A 6878-nucleotide genomic window follows, 5' to 3' on the forward strand; every position below is an offset into this window, starting at 1 on the left:
ATTTCACAATTTAATCCCTAATTTGTATTTTCACTAAAAATCACTTAACAAAACTTGTATAACTACCATCAAACATTCATAATCTATCATTAAACAAAAAAATACTCATGTATTCAATAATGAAAACATCAAAAATCTTTAATAGTTTTGCAAAATAGTCCTTAGGCTAGCTAGACTAAGCTGCAACGATCTCGAAAACATAGAAATCATTAAAAACAGGATGAAAAATACTCACATGCAAGCTAGGTAAGATGACCGAATGCATAAGCTTCTTCCATGGGTTTTTATTATGAAATTTTTGGTGGTATATGATATTAAGAAGATGATAGGAATTTTTTTTATTTAATTTATTTTAAATAATCAAAATACTAATTTAACCTTAATGTATAACATTTAAAATTCACCTAACCATGTCCATCTTTGTCCACTCATGTTTCAAATGGTCTAATTAGAACATAAGGACCTCTAATTTAATATTCCATAGCTATTAGGTACCTCTAGCTAATAGAACATCGATTTTGCACTTTATGGGATGTAGTCCTTTTTATCAAATTAGCTAATTAAACGATAAAATTTCTAAACGAAACTTTCACACAATCATTCCATCATACTGTAAATATTAAAATAATAATAAAGTAATTATTTTGACTTTGGATTTGTGGTCCCGAAATCACTATTAAAATTTGACTAAAAATGGGCTATTACAACTCTCCCCCTTTAGGGATTTTTGTCCCCGAAAATCTTGCCAGCAAAAAGGTTAGGGTACTATTTTCTCATAACTTCCTCAGGTTTCCACGTGGCTTCTTTGACACCATGCCATTTCTAAAGTACTTTCACTAAAGCTATGCTTTTATTTCTCAGCTGTTTAACCTTACGAGCTAAAATTCTGATCGGTTTTTTGTTGTAGGTCATGTCGGGTTGAATCCCAAAATCTACTAGAGAAATTACGTGTGATGGATCTGATCTATATCGGTGCATGATCGATACATAAAACACGTTGTGGATCTTTTCTAATTCTGACGGTAAAGCTAGCCGATATGCCACTGGCCCTATTCTTTCAATGATCTCGTACGGCCTGATGAATCGCAGATCAGCTTGCCTTTACGACCAAATCTAGGAATTTTCTTCCACGAAGATACTTTCAAAAATACTTTATCACCAATCTAAAATTCAATGTCTTTTCATTTCAAATCCGCATATGATTTATGTCGATCTAAAGCCGCTTTCAAGCTGTCATGAATTATTTTCACATTTTCTTCAGTCTCTAATTAAATCAACCCCTTGATTCTTTTCCCACTGAGCTCAATCCAATACAATGGAGTTCAACATTTACGACCATACAAAGCTTCGTACGGTGCCATCTTTATGCTCGATTGAAAGCTGTTGTTATACGTAAATTCAACTAATGGAAAATATTTCTCTTAGTTGCTTTCGAGCTCTAATACACAGCAACGAAGCATATCTTCAAGAATCTGAATTACTCTCTCAGACTGACCGTCTATTTGTGGATGAAATGCTTTGCTAAAATTCAACCTCGTACCTAGAGTCGTGATGTAAACCTCGAATCTCTATCAAGGGAATGTGTAGTTCAGCCAATTTATTAAGGGAATAATTAGTACGTACCAGAATGAAATGAGATGATTTCATTAGTTGATCTACAACAACCCAGATAGCATCTTTTCTTTTCGGAGACAGAGGCAAACTCGATACGAAATCCATTGTAACTCTATCCCATTTCCACTCTGGTATCAACACTGGTTGTAGCAATCCCGAAGGCACTTGATGTTCAACTTTAAGTTGCTGACAAACCAAACATCTCGATACAAATTTTGAAATGTCTCATTTCATACCCGACCACCAATACAATTGTTTCAAGTCATTGTACATTTTGGTAGTTCCTGAGTGAACAGATAAACAACTGCTGTGTGCTTCGTGTAGAATTTTCTGAATAAACTCAGGATTCTTTAGTACACAAATTCTACCTCAGTACATTAAACAATCATCACATCTGATTTGATAGTCAGAATTATTAGTCGACTCACATTGCATTTTGTTGGCTTGCAATTTAGTATCACACTTTTTGGCTTCACAAATTTGCTGGAAAAATACTAGGTTAGCTTTCAACTCTGCTAGAATCGAACCATTATCAGACAAAGTCAGTCTTGTATTCATCACTCTCAAAGCAAACTGAGATTTTCTACTCAAAGCATCTGCAACTACATTTGTTTTCCCCAGATGATAATCAATTACTACCTCGTAATCTTTCAATAGCTCGAGCCATCTCCGTTGTCGCAAATTCAAATCTTTCTGAGTCATTATATATTTCAAACTCTTGTGATCTGTAAAGATGTGGCACTTTTCACTGTACAAATGATGTTGCCAAATTTCTTTGCGAAAACAATTGCGACCAACTCTAAATTGTGCGTCGGATAATTCTTTTCATGCGGCTTCAACTATCTGAAGGCATAAGCTATCGCTTTGCCCTCTTACATTAAAACACAACCTAAACCGTTCAATGACGCGTCACTAAATAAAAAATTCTTTACCTGACTTAGGTTGAACCAAAACTGGCGCTTTAATTAGGAATGCTTTCAACTAATCAAAACTCTATTGACATTTCTCTGACCACTCGAACTTCACATCTTTTTGTAGCAATCTAGTCATCGGTGTAGCAATCATCGAGAATCCTTTAATAAATCGTCGATAATAACCAGCTAAGCCCAGAAAGCTTCTAACTTTAGATACATTCATTGGTGGTTTCCAATCAACAACAGCTGAAATCTTTCTCGGATCAACTTTTATACCTTCTGCTAAAACAATGTACCCCAAAACCTGACATCTCGAAGCCAGAATTCACATTTGTTGAATTTAGCTAACAACTACTTATCTCTCAAGATTTGTAGCACAATCCTCAAATACTCGACATGCTCAGACTCATCTTGAGAATAGCCAGAATACAACAATGAATCTATCTAAATACAGTCTAAAAATTTGATTCATCAAATCCATAAAGACTGCAGGAGCATTAGTCAATCCGAAAGACGTAACAAGAAATTCATAATGTCTGTACCTCATTCTGAACGCAGTTTTTAGCACATCTGAATCTTTAACTCGATACTGATAATAGCCAGACCATAAATCAATCTTCGAAAACATTGTTGCTCCTTTCAACTGATCAAATAAATCATCTATTCTCGACAACGGATACTTTTTTCTTTATTGTAACCTTATTAAACTGACGATAGTCAATATAGATTCTCATTGATCAGTCTTTCTTCTTTACAAACAATATTGGTGCACCCTAGGGAGAAAAACTAGGTCGTGCAAAAATCTGTTAATTCTTGTAATTGGGCTTTCAACTCTTTCAGTTCTGTTGGAGCCATTCTATACAGAGTTATCGATATCGGTGATGTTCCCTGCACTAATTTCAATAGAAAATTTTGTAACACCCCTATCCCGTAACCGTCGCCAGAATAGGTAAGGGGCATTACTAGACAGACAGAACATTTTAAACTAATTCAGAATCACAGATATCACATAACATTAATACATAGACCTTCATCAATAATTCATCCCTTATGATGGTCTATGAGACCTAAAACATATTTTCAAAAAAGGTAGGGACCAAACCGAACACATTCAGAATTTTCAGAACTTAGCAAAACTTTTCAATTCTGTTGTGGTCACATGCCCATGTGACTAGGCTGTGTGCCTTATACAGGCACCAAACACGCCCATGTAATCCAGCCGTGCCAAAACAGAGCATACATACTGACTTTTACCCACAGCCAACAAACACGCCCGTGTTCCATGGCCGTGTGATACTTAGATAGCTACTGACTTGAGCCCATGGCCATATGACACGCCCGTGTGTCTTAACCAAGTGATCTTAAGAGGTTACTGCTTTGCTTACACGACCACAAGGCATGCCCGTCTTCCCTGATCGTGTGGTACAATGCAGGATTGGTTTAAGCCAACTTGCCACCCCTTTTTGGGTCATTCCTACAAGCAATATATAACCACATTCATGAAACAATTTTCAGCCAATTCCATTCTCAAAACATGCTTCATTTTAACTAAATCATCATCATTCAATCACCTATTCAAATCCATACCAAAGCTAAGCACAAACATACGATTTGCTAGCCAATTCTCATGGCATAGCATATATACATATCAAAGCTTAAATACATAGACATTCTAGTTTATACATGCCATACTTAAAATTTTACACTTTCAAAAATACCAAAATGAGTTCGATAGTATGGTGACAATCCTCGACTATCTCTGAGCCTTTAGTGGCTACGATAACTGTAAAACAAACAGAAATCACATAGAGTAAGCTACAAAGAGCTTAGTAAGTCAAATAGAATTGGTCTGACTATTGAAGCATATAAATTAGGAGTAAATAGTAAGAATTCATAACCATTTCACAAAGTAATTCATGAGCCTAACCATGCTCTTTTGCTTATATACATGTCATGTTTCGTTTCCATAATTTCGTACATAACTCGTATTCATTATTTAACAGAAACAGAGTCTTTCATATTCAAAAATTTAGTACATACAAACGTACCTGTATAGATTATACATTCCATATATTCATTCTCATATCTCGTACTTTTTCATCAGACAGTTCAGAACGATACAGGTACTCATAAAAGGGTACAATGCCTATGTCCCGGACATGGTCTTACATGTAATTCAGTATCGATGCCTCTATCCCAGACAGGGTCTTACACGTAAATCTTAAATCAAGGCCTATGTCCCAGAAACGGTCTTACACGATATCACAAATCAATATCAACGTTCTTTTAAAAAGATACAGGGTTTTTCAAATACTAGCATATTATCGAAATTTACTTCGAAATTCATTCCTCAGGCTCCACAGCCATCCAATACAGATTATATCTAGTATATACAACATTCAATCAACTTAACACGTAACTGTATCTTAACTTACCTCGTATGGATATCGGACGGAACGAGTCGACTATTCAACTATTTTAGATTTCCCTCGATCCAAGTCCGATTTTCTTTGTTCTTGATCTAATACAATTCAAATTCAACCATTCAATCAGTCAAAATAATCCATGAACACATATTTAGGGAACTTTGTATTTTAGTCCTTACACTTTCACATTTTGACAATTTAGTCCCTTTTTCACAAAATCACAAATATGCAAAATTCACCAAGACTATAGCTTGACCAAATATACATAACTTACATACAGGCCCAAATAACATATTTAATTCACAATTTAGTCCTTCAAACCTCATTTTCACAAATTAGCCCAAATAGCTCCATTTCATCAAAAATTCAAAGCAAAACTTATAAATCATCTACCAAACCTTCATAATTCATTCAAAAACATCACAAAACTCATGATATCAACAATGGCATTTCATGAAATCATTAACAGAAACAAAAATTTAGACATGGGCTTTGAAGAACACGAAGCAACGATCACAGAAACGTAGAAATTATAAAAAACAGACCAAAGTACATACCTTAATCAACCAAATCAATGGCTGAACCCTAGGATGGTTTTCTTCTTCTATTTTCTTGATATAATTGGCTAGCCTAAGCATAAATGGCCTTATTTTCATACTTTTATTTCATTTAATTTACATTAATATTTACTTTACCATAATACCCTTACATTAAAACATTAATAAACCATTATATCAAGGCTATTAATGTCCACTCATGCTTTCAATGGTTTAATAACAACATAAGACCCTCTCATTTAACAAGACAAATTAAATAAGCAGTTTAACAATTACCATGCAACTTTTTCATTTTATGCGATTAAGTCCTTTTTCATAATTAAGCACAAAAACAGACAAATTAAATCACAAAAACTTCGCAGATATAAATTCACATAGCACAAACACAAAAAATAATATTAAAATATTTTTCAGACTCAGATTGGTGGTCCCGAAACCACCATTCCGACTAGGGTCTAAACTAGGCTGTTACAATTCTCCCCTTTAGGGATTTTCATCCCTGAATATCTTATCATTAAACAGATTCGGATATTGTTGTCTCATTGAATCTTCAGACTCCCACGTGGCCTCTTCAACACTGTGTCGATGCCATATCTCTTTAACTAATGGAATTTTCTTATTTCGCAACTCTTTAACCTCACGGGTTAAAATACGGATGGGCTTTTCTTCAAAAGTCATATCAGACTGGATTTCAATATCAGACGGTGAAATTACATGTGAAGGATCAGATCTGTATCGTCTAAGCATCGATACATGAAATACATTATGTATTTTTTCTAACTCAGATGGTAGCCTCAGTTTATAAGCAACCGGCCCAACTCGCTCGATGATTTCATACGGTTCGATGAACCTCGGACTCAATTTGCCCTTTTTACCAAATCGAAACAGTTTCTTCCATGAAAGTACTTTCAGAAACACTTTATCTCAGATCTCAAATTCGATATCTTTTCTTTTCAAATCTACATAAGATTTCTTACGATCAGAGGTAGCTTTCAGACTATCTCGGATTACTTTCACCTTCTGTTCTGTTTCTTTTATCAGATCAATACCATAAATCTTATTCTCACTGAGCTCAGACCAGTATAACGGAGTTTTACATTTTCTATCGTATAAGGCTTCGGACTGTGCCATTTTAATGCTCGATTGAAAACTGTTATTATAAGCGAATTCAATTAAAGGTAGATACTATTCCCACATACTTTCAAATTCAAGAATGCAACATCTCAACATATCCTCGAGTATCTGAACAATTCGTTCAGATTGACCATCTATTTGCGAATGAAAAGCAGTGCTAAAATGCAATTTAGTACCTAAAGCATCTTGTAATTTATTCCAGAATCGCGATGTAAATCTCGGGTCTCTATCTG

This window comes from Gossypium arboreum, chromosome 11 (genome assembly GCF_025698485.1).
Source record: "Gossypium arboreum isolate Shixiya-1 chromosome 11, ASM2569848v2, whole genome shotgun sequence".
Taxonomy (NCBI): domain Eukaryota; kingdom Viridiplantae; phylum Streptophyta; class Magnoliopsida; order Malvales; family Malvaceae; genus Gossypium; species Gossypium arboreum.